This window comes from Amborella trichopoda, chromosome 9, assembly GCF_054954075.1.
Source record: "Amborella trichopoda isolate Santa Cruz 75 chromosome 9, AtrichopodaSantaCruz75HAP2 v2.0, whole genome shotgun sequence".
Lineage (NCBI taxonomy): Eukaryota > Viridiplantae > Streptophyta > Magnoliopsida > Amborellales > Amborellaceae > Amborella > Amborella trichopoda.
The window spans coordinates 4,115,768-4,129,553 of NC_142344.1; positions in this window are offsets into that span (position 1 = coordinate 4,115,768).

Sequence of the window (13,786 nt, forward strand, 5' to 3'; positions counted from 1 at the left end):
ACCCTTTAAAGATACTTTACCATGACGATAAAACATGTCCTCTTCCAATTATATGCAGAGAACACGCGTGACGTTAATGAAAAGATTGCATTTGTCCAATTTCTAATCATGATCCAATTATACATAAAGAACATGCATGAAAACCCATGGAGGGAGTGCATTCTATAAGTAATCAAACTTTTGTCTCCCTTCTCTCACTAGAATAATGAGTCTTTCCTTATAAAATCTAAGCCATATATATATATATATATATATATATAATATGATCATGTGAGTTAGTGAGCGTACAAAAAAAAATAGCCTAATATCTCTTATTGAATATTTGTTGATCTGACGATCACGGATGTATAGAAGTGTTTGAATTTTAATTTTTTTTTTTACAAATACAAATCATTTGAAATTTTAGGCGTGTGTTCTTATCATCAAGACACACCTAATAAAAATATAAAAAAATAATTTTAAAAATTAATATCGATCAAAATACCCCTATAATTTTACGAGGGGTATTTTGGTCAATTTTTTCATTACAATATTTTTTTTGATATTTTTCGACGATTCACCTATTCTTTATGAACATATTTTTAAAATTTCAAGTGCTTTGAATTTATAGAAAAAAATTAAAATTCAAACACGACTCCCAAAATGTTGTAACTTTAGCTACCTTCCAAATTAACGTTCCCTTTTTCGTAACACCGGTTACCTTCTAATTACCAATTAACCTATCAAAAATGGCCCCTTCTGTGTGTGTGTGGCTAGCTCAAAGTCTATGGTGTACGAATAAGTTCTTGGGGAGACAAGAGACAAGGGAGGGGCACGAATAAGTTTGTGGGAGACGAGACATGGGCTATGAAATTCAAACTCAAGACTCCTTCAATCCTGTAACTTTCAAAGGAAAAAACAGGAAAAGAAAAGCAATGCTTGGACTAGACTTATGCATGCGTGATTAACTGAGATGGTTGCTTGGAAACCACTCTGATAATGAAACGAAAGTCCAATTAAAATTTCCCAATTCACGCTCAAGCAACACCTTGGAAATATTCAGATGGAACTGTCTAGTTCTTGGTGAAAAAATTCTATTATTTTCAAAAGTATTGGTCTTCACATTTTCCATGGTTGTTTCTTCAATTGTCTAGGATGAAGCTACAAGGAAGTTGGGTTTTTTTGTCCTCAAGATAGAATATAGAAAAAGGAAGATACGGTTTTCCTTCTAGGAAAATGGGGACTGCTGGTGCTAAAATTTTAGAGAAACTCTTTACAAGCCTAACATAAGTTTTTGGTATTAAAGGTGGTTCTAAGAAATTTTATGGTAAAGTCTAAAAGTTTTGATTTTTTATATATTTTTTATTCCCATGGATGGTCCCGGAGTTTGTATTTAAGGGCGGTTGGAAAGTTAGTTTTTTCAAAATGCCAGAATGGTTGTATTTGTTGTGTTTTGGGAGGTTTGAAAGTAAGACTCCCAAACTGAGGTAAAATAGGAAAAATAATTCAAAATTTTTGGACTTTCATTGTAAAATGTCTAAAAAATGTGGATCATTTTTTAATACTAGATCTTATTTTGGGTTTTTATGTATTTTAAATTTTTAAGAAATAGCAAGAAAATAAAAAAAATTATTATCATGTTTAATGCAAATTGTGGTTCAATTATTTAATTTTGGGTGTGATTTGTATAAGGTTGCAACCTAAACAATCTAATTAAGGTGCACCTCCAAATTTTATCTTAACATGTAATTTTGGAGTAAAAAATTATTAAGATTATCTGAAAATCTATTTTCATATCTAATTATAAGATTTAAAATTTCAAATATGATTAAAATCAAGTAGATCTATAAACATATGAAAATCTTGAAAATTGACAGTCTATATAATGTATTGCAGGATACACTATTTTCGGGACTCAAAATTTTTCTTCTTTTTTTTTTCATATTCTTACATCTCAATGTCATGATGATCAATAAAAGGGTTTTTCAACACTAAAACAATATTTTTCGATGGATTTTTGAAGTGCATCTTTTATTCTACATTTTAAGGTTGCAACCTCATATAAACTTTTTTTTTTTAATTGTGGGAAACAATTTGTCATTGAGTGGAAATCACATAGTTGTCACGGCCCAAGAATTTACAATACTGATATTCTTGAGATGTGACAGTCAAAACATATATACATCTCTTAATAGAATAAATTTACAGTGGCGAATTCTTACAAAGTAACAAAAAAAGTTTAAGCACAACTACAATATCTTCCAGAGTTAATCTTGACGAGCATGCAAAATGAAACCGCAGTTATCCTGAAAAAATATTTACCATAATTTGATGAGTTTGACTACTTGGTAAGTGATCATCATAATCCTAAAAATAATCATGGATGAAAGATATCAATATTTTCAAAAAGGAGATCTATTAACAGAAATGCATCAACAGTTCACTTTCAAAAATGCATAATTAAGTATAATTCGAATAATTGAAATGCGTATAACATTTTAACGGTAGTGCATAATTCAAAAGATTTCACAAAATACCCTACTAGCGTCACAAGTACGTCACCTATATACCCCATCAGCGTCCTGATGGGTCCACTTAATCCCTATCGGCATCCCAGATAGGTCCACTTAATCCCTGCAGGTCCACTTATACTTCACCGGCGTACTGGATGAGTCCACTTAATCCCTACCGGCGTACTGGATATGTCCACTTATACTTCACCGACGAACCGAATGAGTCCACTTGCATACTTAAAGTATTTCTAAATCTCTTTAAACATTCGAAAGCAGCAATATCATGTATTCAACATATCACTAAAATTATTAATATGAATTTCACTGAAACCATTAATAACAGTCAATTTCAATAACATTTCAAAATGACCAATCAACTATTTTGGGCTCAAATTTAAAAAGGTAACAGTTCGTAAAGACATTTTAGCATAATTGTCAATCTAATATGTATAGAAAAACTCTTATGGAATTTCAAGAATACGGAATTATCACAATTTATGGGATGTCAATTCGCAAATAAACATTTCACAGACGATGCTATAATCAATTGCAAAAATATCAGTTTTCAAACAATAAGGCAGTCATTTGCATATAAAATTTACAATGTCTAAATATTCAAAAACAGTAGAAAGAAATCTCACAATTTTACTAAAAACGGAAATATCACATTTATTCTTAATAATTTACAGCATTTAGAATATTTTACAATAGATAAAATATCACAATTTTTATTAAAAAGATTATTCTTTGAGACAATGAGATCGCTTACTTTTGATGACTATGGATCTTCAAAAGTAGTGTACTCCATGGGACACCACAGGATAATCCTACTAAGCTCATTATGGGGTGGTTCGTCCCATTCTCTCTCTCTCTCTTATTTATATTTAGACTCTCCTCTATGCTCAACTTGTGGGTTAACTGAATGCGTAGATAGGAGAAGGAGATATAGAGAGAGATAAAGGGAAAGGCGGTGTATGAAAGGGGAGAGAAGAAAAAGGCATTCGTGACGTGGCCAAAACCAACTTTCCATCTAAAACCTTAAAACAATTGATGGTGGACCTAAGGTCCACCCAAATACAATTGCACCATCCAAAACTTTTGTTATTATTGAAATTTTTTTATAAAAGGCTAATGTTCCTATTATTTGGCATCCTCAAGAAAAAAAATGTGAAGTTACTGGCCAATTAATATTGGGCATAATACTTAAGTTTATACAAGGAAAGAGCATCTCAATATTCACAAATTGATGAAAAAACTGAAAGTTAATAATGTAGTACCCTCATTTCTTATTGGATTCCTAAAAAACAACATTTATAATAAATTTTAATAAATTTTTCAAATTTTTTTGAAGCTTTAATCCGACCAATTCAATTAATTTTTTATTCGGATCGCCGATTCGTCGATCCGAATCGATTTTGGAGGTGCTCGATCTGAATCATCGATCCGCTTTTTAAACCTTTGATCTCAACAATAAGGCCCTGGTGTCCTTATTAAACTTTAAAAAGATGATGATGAATGAAAGACATTTGAAAAGGCTGAGGGAACAGTAAGATGAATGGAATGTAGTGGGGTCGAATATTACTGCCCAACTTTACACCCATAATGATAGAGATGAAGGATCGAAATTTAGTGGGCTACCAGGACCACCTGACTTTTGCATGTACCTTATTTGACTGGAGTGTGAGTGTGAGTGTGAGTGTGAGAGAGAGACCGCGAGATTTTGCTTGAAAGTTTCAAATATAGAAAAGAGAGAAAGCGAGGATTTTCACTTTTAAGAAAAAAAAAAAAGCAAAATCCTCATCTTTTGACGAACCCACAGAGGGTTTGGTACATCCTAATGTGGTCACTACGTTCGAGGAGCAATTATTCTCATGTACCCATTTTGCACAACCCCAAATGTCATTACCAATAATTTTGAGCCACAATTATTTTCATTATTTTATTACTTTTTATAAATTCAGGTAAATATTTATGTAGGCTACTACTAAATCCTAATCTTTTGAACTTATTTTTTTTATACTATCATTTTAGGTGTGACATCAATAGGTGATGTGACGAGAAAAAATAGATTTAATTGGATTGGCTACGTGTTACGCAAACTTATTTTACCACCCGGTGATATGTACGAGTTAGTTCTAGTAGAATGCTAAAAAAAGACATAGGTAAGCCGAAAAAGATATGTTGAAAGTAGTGAAAAACAAATATAAAGATTTATGGCCTCACTGAAAGTATAGCTTTCTATAAAAACAAAATAATATACTATAATTTGTATAATCGACCCTAATTAATTAAAAAAAACTCTAGAATTTGTGTAACCGACTCTAATTAATTAAAAAAAAAACTCTAATAATGATGATAATGACCAATATTTTAGTGTACTTTTCCGCATGAAAATGAAAAAACAAACCTAAGATGGTTATAACTAGTGATAAGCATATACAACATGTCATGCATTCCTCCAAGGAGAGATGGAGAAATTTTTGAGATAAGGAATACATAAAAATGGCTAAAAGCCATCCATAAAAGTAATACCTATTTCTATATTTGTATCCCTTAAAGTAAAGCAAATATGAGTTTTCCACCTGAAAAAATGAGTAAAAAACAGAGAAGAAATATCTCATGTTTATGCCCATACAAATGCTTAATATTTAATGCATGGTTATCAGGATTGGACCGACTAGCAAACCTATAAAGGATATAATCCAGCTGGTTAAATCGGTTGTTTTAGATTTAAAAAAAAGAAAAAATAGTTTAAAAATATGAAATAAATTAAGAGAAGTTTATCAATTTGGTCCTATTAGTCGAACCAAACAAAATAGGACGACCCAACAAGCCAAAATTGGTCATATGCTGTTTTTTATCGATTTTCTACTAAATCAAATTTTATTTTAAACTAGACCAAAGAATGTATCATTCAGCAATCCAATCCGATCTGGATAACCGTGATCGCTTGTTGCATTTGCTAATATTTCATGCATGTGGCTCGGGCACTTGCTCGATAAAGTGTTGTTTGCTCAAAAACATTAAAAACCCATTTGGTTTCCAGGAAATAGCACGAGGAGCATGAGGCCCTTTACTTTTGGGCGGACCTCAACCTGCTCTGAGAAATATAATTTAGCACGAGTTTTTATGACGTGTGGCTCTCTTTGAATCTCCTTGAAATGTTAATTCTACCTATTTTGTTTGAATCGGTATTTTCACAAAAATAAGCTTAAATGTGGAATAGGTCTCTGCAAAAAAATGGGATTCCCACCCTCGGAGTGTTAGTCCCAACACAAAAACAACACCATAAATAATACCCAAAATTAAATAGATATATAAATAATCAATAGATAATTTATTTGGATTTGTCTTTAAATCATACAATAGACTTAAGGTTCCATATTAAATCCTATAGACTGAGTCATCCAATGGCAGGCAACCTTGAGAGATCCCCTTTGATGAATTTCGTTCACTTTGCATGTCTTTTATCATTTTTCATATTTTTCTCTCACATATTTCTATAGGAGTTAATCTCTTTTTATAGAGAACATATGCTATTTGTAACTTTTACATTCAGGGTCTATAGGAGTTGAGATTCAAGTGTAACTCATGTCTTAATTCCCTTCAGTGCAGCAAATTAGAATTAACGAGTTGTTATCGAACTGTTAGTCCTATGTAATGAGCTAATCATGTCATTAGTCTACCAATGACTCACATAATATGATGTTATTTAAGCATTCTTACATTTTGATAAAAAAAAATTTAGGAATTAAATAAAGAAAATTGTTTCATACAAGCTAGACCGCATTTCTACATTTTGTGGTCCAGAGGTATAAAACATCCATCTTAAAGATGGACGCAAGTAGGTGGTCCATCTCAAAACAATTGTAACTAACGGTTCAAATGTTTCTGAATATAATTATTATTTCAAGTTTTCATTTTTTATTTTTTTTATATTCATGATCTCCATGTTAAATATTATACAATCTTTAAAAATTAGTATAATTTTTTAAAAAAAAATATATATGTATATATATAATGCCAAGCCGGCATTTCTACAATATGTGGGTTGGCCTCATGGAAACTGTATCAAAAAAAAACCGTGTATATATATAACATAGGGAAAACAATTTTTACAAAGAATCTAAACACATAACTCGGTTATCCCTCTAGTGATACTGGATTTTCCCTCCAGTGCTACATCATATTAAAGCTCAAAGGTAGATCTAAGTATCTGGTATGGTCTATGGTAACCACATAAATTTCACATATACTACGATATGACTTTTATATCATTATTGAAAAATAAATTTTTGGGGAGAAAAAGTATTGATTGGCCACCATTCCAACATGGAGTGCATCCAAACAACTTTACGGGTCGTCGCCATGAACCAAACGGGCCCTAAGGAACCAACTTTTCCTAATTATGGTAAAACGTGTTAGCTTAGTGATAAATGAAAATATTGTGCAATTAAGGTGTGAGGTCACTTCTTGGTGGCATTTTTTTTTTCTTGGGGACCAGGGGGCCTTTGGTGGCAATTACTTTTTGTTGAGACAATAGTGAGCGCCTGTTCTGCACTCATCTTTTTGTACCGTTCTCTATGGGGTACAATAATGCCAAAGCAGTTAGGTACCTATACAATTAAAGTAAGAGTGGGAACTCCCATGGGAGCATACTATACATTTATCCTGGGTGCTCCCATGGGAACACATTGTACATTTATCCTTAGGCAAGAAAATTACTTTGAGGGGATATTTTTTCAACTTGAGATTTTGGGATCCATGAAATTTTTTGCCTTCAAAAGTTTGGAATCCACTTTGGAATCATTGGATGAATATTGTCAATTAAATAATTTAAATGTTGAGTTATTAAACACTTAGTATCTAATATTAGACTATCTATGCAACCTTGTCTTCTATCTTGAATCAAAATGTATTTAATTCATCAATTATTTAATGTTTTACCTATTTTGAACTGTTCCAGCTCATGATCAAATGTATTTTGATGATACCTTTTATATCAAGTATATGGCTAAAATGTTAAACAATTATGTTAAACAATTAATCCATAAGGTACACTTAATAAAGTTCCCTACTTTAAAGGCATTTATATTTGGGTGCAGTTTCTATAGGGGTTACAACCTTAAACAATCCAATTAACGCGCACCTTAAAATTTTTTCATAACATGTAATTTTATTGTAAAAATTTCTTAGTATTATTTTAAAATCTATTTTCATACTTCACTAAAAAAAAGTTAAATTTTAAAAAAAAATTAAAATTAAGTCGATCTATAAATATATGAAAATCTTGAAAATTGACGGTCTAAATAATATGTTACAAGATGCACTATTTCTGGGACCAAAAACTTTTTTTTTCATATTCATACATCTCGATATTGAGATGATCGATTAGAGTGTTTTTTTAACATTAAAACAACATTTCCGATAGATTTTTGAGGTGCATTTGTGTTTTTAAAGTTGCAACGTTATATAAACTTTTTCCTTCATATTTAGAGGGGCATGCCTTTTTCTTCTTTTTGTTGTGAGGGATGATGGCTAGGTCGGAGGTGTTACATCTCATGGATTTTAAGGCATGAATTTTTAATATATTGGATATTGTCAAAATCTACTGTTTGGATTGTTTAATGACTGGGATATTTAAAATATGGAAAACTAAAATTATGAAAATAAGTCCTACTTTTTCATGATTTCATTTCCACATGAAAACTTGTTTTTTTGCATTTCCAAGACCCATGGATTTCACTCATTGGCTCCCTGACCCGAAACGTAAGGAGTATTTGGTAGGTATGAAAATTTTAGAGAGAGAAAGTACTTAAATTTTTTTAAAAAAAAAACTATCTCAAAATTTTTAGAGAGAAAAACTATCTCAAATTTTAACTTTTAGATAGAGAAAGTATGTTAAAATTTTAGAGAGATAAAGTATTCTTAAAATTTTAGAGAGAAAAGTATTCTAAAACTTTTAGAGAGAAACTATTATAAATTTTAGAAAGAGAAACGGCAAAAAAAAAATTAGAGAGAGAAATATCTTGTTTTTTAGAGAGAGATATCTTGAATTTTGAGTTTTAGAGAGAAACAATATCGAATTTTGAATTTTAGAAAGAGAAAATATATTAAAATTTTAGAAATATAAATTATATCAAATTTTAGAGAGAGAAACTATATAAAAAAAATTTAGAGATAGAAACTATCTCAAAATTTTTGGAGAGAGAAACAATAGTAAAATTTATGTTTTAGAGAGATAAACTGTATCAAACTTTAAATAGAGAAAGTACATGAAATTTTTAGAGTGAGAAACTATCTCAAAAAAAATTAAGAGAGAGAATTATATCAAAATTTAAGTTTTAGAGAGAGAAAGTATCTCAAATTTTAAACTTTAGAGAGAGAAAGTATATCAAAGTTTAGAGCTATATCAAATTTTTAAGAGATAAACAATTTCAAAAATTTAGAAGAGACACTATCTCAAACTTGAAGTTTTAGAGACATGAAGCATATTAAATTTTAAGAGAGTAACTATATCAAATTTTAGAGAGATAAAGTACATAAAATTTTTTAGAAAAAGAAACTATCACAAAAATTTTAGATAGAAATTATCTCAAAGTTTAGCTTTTAGAAAAAGAAAGTGTCTTAAAATTTAAGAGAAAAACTATCATATTTTAGAGAGAGAAACTACTTAAAAATGTTTAGAGAGAGAATAAACTATCTCACGTTTTAAGTTTTAGAGAGAGAGTATCTTAAAATTTTAGAAAGAGAAACTATATTAAATTTTAGAGAGAGCAAATTATCACAAAAATTTTAGATAGACAATTTCAAATTTTTAATTTTGAATAGAAAGTATATTAAATTTTAGAAAAACAAGACATCAAATTTAGAGAGAGAAACTATCTCAAAATTTGTATAGATACACTATCCCAAATTTTGAGTTTTAGAGAGATAAAGTATATAAAATTTTTAGAGAGATAAATTGTATAAATTTTGTTACCAAACAATGGACATGGAAGTAATTGAAAGTAATCCATAAATTTTGTATAGTTTATCCAACAAGAGATTTGATGAATCCATGAAAAAAATCCTTGATATTGAAAATCTATAGATTTCTTTTGATTTCAAATATCTTGCATTCCTAATATGGATTTCAAGAAAATTTAATAGGGATAATATAAACTTCACAACCCTTCAAATTACAAAGGTTCAAGATAGAAAGAGTTGTGAATAGTGAATTTATTAATTTTGTAGTCTATTTTTTAAAAAAAGTTACTTTTGTAAGGCAATTTTGTAAATATTAATATAAGACAAATGATTCTTTTATCATCTCTATAAGGGGTAAAATTGAAATTTTAACTAAAAGACAATAATACTCTACAAATAAAGTTCCACGGCACTAATTTTTAAAATGACATTGTATTTTTGTGAAAATGTCAATCTTAGTATTGCTTAATGATAAAGTTACCTATTTAAATAATTTTTAAATAAAAAATTAATCATTGTTTTGATAAATACACTCATCACAAACCCTTCTAACTTGAACCTTTGTATTTTGAGGGGTTGGTAACTCTAGACAAACCCATATATATATATATATAAAAACTTCACAATATTTCAAATTACAAAGGTTAAAGAAATAGAGAGTTGTAAAGGGTGGATTTACTAATTATGTATCTTTTTTTTTTTAAGGGTGCGGTTTTTATAAGGTTGCAACCTTAAACAATCCAATTAAAGCGTACCTCCAAATTTTATCATAACATGTAATTTTGTTGTAAAATTTTTTTAGGATTATCTTGAAATCTATTTTCATATCTAATTATAAAATTTTAAACTCCATAAACAGTTAAAATCAAGGAGATATATAAACATATGAAAATCTTGAAAATGGACGACCTATATATATATATATATAGAGAGAGAGAGAGAGAGAGAGAGAGAGAGAGAGCAATGACCAATGCAACGGTTGTATTATATTATAATGCAACGGCACTTCTAGAAAACTATGTTTGTGATATTTGTATGACTTCAAATTTTACACACACACTCTTGTCATCTTAATAATCAATCACCCCCCAAAAAAAAGTTCAATTTGAACCCTAGATATGGTCAAAATGACTCCCATCCAAAAACAAAACTAGACCATTCATTTTGTGAATTTCAAGATCTTAGCCATTATGAACTCAAAATCATTTTTTTCTTTTTTAACGTTGTTCATCTAGTGATAATAAAGCTATCCAAAAAAATCGGAAATGAAAAAATCCTTCTAAGGCCTAGATATAAGCATCTCACAAAAATGAACGGCCTATGTTAATTGGGCTAAAAAAATACTTTCTAGGTAGTGTTTTCAATTCTTTTCTTTTTTTTTGTGATTGTTCGTTAGAATGAAAAGAATGTATATTTCAAAATTTGGATAAAAAAAATGATTATAATATGGTTTTTTAAGGTTGTTGCATCATATTACTATACAACAGTTGCATGTGGCCAAGGATTCCATGCAACCGTTGTATAGTAATATGCTGCAACAACCTTAAAAAACCATATTATGGTCATCCAAAATTTGAAATATACATTCTTTTCATTCTAACAAACAATCACAAAAAAAGAAAAAAATTGAAAACACAACCTAGAAAGTATTTTTTTAGCCCAATTAACATAGGCCGTTCATTTTTGTGAGATGCTTATATTTAGGCCTTAGAAGGATTTTTTCATTTCCGATTTTTTTGGATGGCTTTATTATCACTAGATGAACAACGTTAAAAAAGAAAAAAATGATTTTGAGTTCATAATGGTTAAGATCTTGAAATTCACAAAATGAATGGTCTAGATTTGTTTTTGGATGGGAGTCATTTTGACCATATCTAGGGTTCAAATTGAACTTTTTTTTTGGGGGTGATTGATTATTAAGATGACAAGAGTGTGTATGAAAAATTTGGGGTCATACAAATACCACAAATATGGTTTTTTATAAGTGTCGTTTCATTATACTATGATACAACTGTTACATTGGATTATTGCTATATATATATATATATATATGAAAACACTACGCAACGCCTATAGGTGAAAATGAATAGTGATTTTGCCTACCCCTATCACCGTCCAAAATTGATCGCGCAGTCAAGATTGTCCGATAATGTTTTATTTTTTTCTATAAATCAGAATAGCCTGAAATTTAGAGCCAGTAGTCATAAAAAGTATAAAAAATACGAAAATCTTATAAATTATAAAAAAAATATTTTACATGAAAATAATTGACCAAAATGCCTTCGAAATGCTTCAGGGGTATTTTAATCAATTTATTTTTCGCGGATAATTTTTTTTATATTTTTATTAGATGCGTCTCAATAAGATGTAAATACCCTCCAAATTTCAGGCTATTATGATTTGTAGAAAAAAAAATGAAAAATAAAATACTACCAGATAATCGTGACCGCGCGATGAAATCCGACCCATGTGTGTAGGATCCCAAATGATCACCATTAAAGTTGGCACGAATCTCTAAAAATGTTATCACATAGGTGTGGGACTTGACTTTTCTATAGATCATGCCAAATTTAATAGTGATCCATTGGGGTCCTATACATAGGTGGAGGAGCGTCCTATATGATCATTTTTATATATAAATAGAGAGAGATCCATGTGTAAAAAAAAGCTTTTATACAGTAAAAAATAATTGGGCAATAGTTCATGCATTGTAGTTTTAATTTACGATATTTTTCCCAATTTCTCAATTTTCAATCACAATTCCTTTTTTTACTTTTTTTTACTAATTTATGCCACGATATATTTTTCCAAACTTAAATTAAGTATTTATTGTTTAAAAAAAAAAATGTCAATTTGAAATAAAAGATTTGAAATTTTAAGGAAAATAAGGATTTGAATGGATGACTACTTTCTCTCTTTCCCATAACTTTTGAGAGAATTAGTTGGATTTAGAGACTGGGTTAGATTTGCTAATATTGTAATCAATATTGATTAAAATTACTTGTATTGATGAGATATTAATTTACATAATTATTTTCCAATAATACAATTTGTTTCAAGTAATTTTATTATGATTGAAATTTTAAGTAATTAGAACAAACTATATCAAAATACACAGGTTCTATTTAGAACTAATCAATGAGACTTTGAAATATCAAAGCAATGTATTATTTATTATTAAATAATTAAATATTAGCAAATATATAAAATCAAATCATATGTAAAACAATATGAAAAACCTTTTATAAACAATAAAATTGAGAATAATTTCGTACATATATCGAAGTAAAATATCAGTCTTACTTAGTGTTTGCAAAATCAAACTGAAATGGTTAACCAGATATGGGCCTGAAAGTGGTAGAATCGGCCTAATTGGTAAACCGGCCGATTCAACCACTCTAACAAGTCCCAAGCGGTCAAATAAGTGTAAAAAAGATACAAAAAAAATATACTAAATTATGAAAAGCATATAAAGAATGATTAAAACAAAACTCATTCAAATAAAGTTGAAAATTAATGACAACTGGATTTTAACGAATCGATTTTTGAATTAAAATGAGTATTAAAGATCAATTTTTTTTAATCTGTACCACAATGTAAAGAATATTAAAAAATGCATTACAAACTAAATTCCTTATTTTTGAGAATTTATATATATATATATATATTTTTAAATACCGATCGATCACCAAAACCGCCCAAAACTAGAACCAGCCAGTGACCAGTTCCAATCTAACCGGCTAGTTAGCGGTTAAATCGCCCGATTTTTCCAATAGGGATCTTACTGGACTTGGATGAGATAGATGGGGTGCCCCGAGTTGTATGTACTAGGTACATAAAAAATTTTAAAAACGAAAGCCCTAATATCAGTAAAAAATACATATCGGATTGTAGTATAAATTTTTTATATATAATTTCGATATTTTTCTGACAACGATTGGTGAGAATGTTTTTCGTCATAATCCCTATATTTATATTTTCCTTTTTATAGATTATTTTTAATGTCTCCAACTATAAATCAAAATCTTTTATATCTATTTTTCCTTTTTCCTTTTTAACTTATTTGGACTTTTAAGTTTGTTTAGGTGTTTATTTAACTTTTACTACTTTTATTTTATTTTTTGTATTTTTTAATTTTTTTAATTTTTACTAGGGCTTTGGTTACTATACACTGAGTATATCAGTGTCTGGAAAAAATAAAAAGGATCGGTGACCTGAATGGCTCATATGGGAAAACTGTTCAAATCGGCGATCCGGTCGAGTGAAGCAACAATAAACAAAAAAAAAAAAAGAATAAAATAATTTTTTTAAAAAAAAAAAAAAAA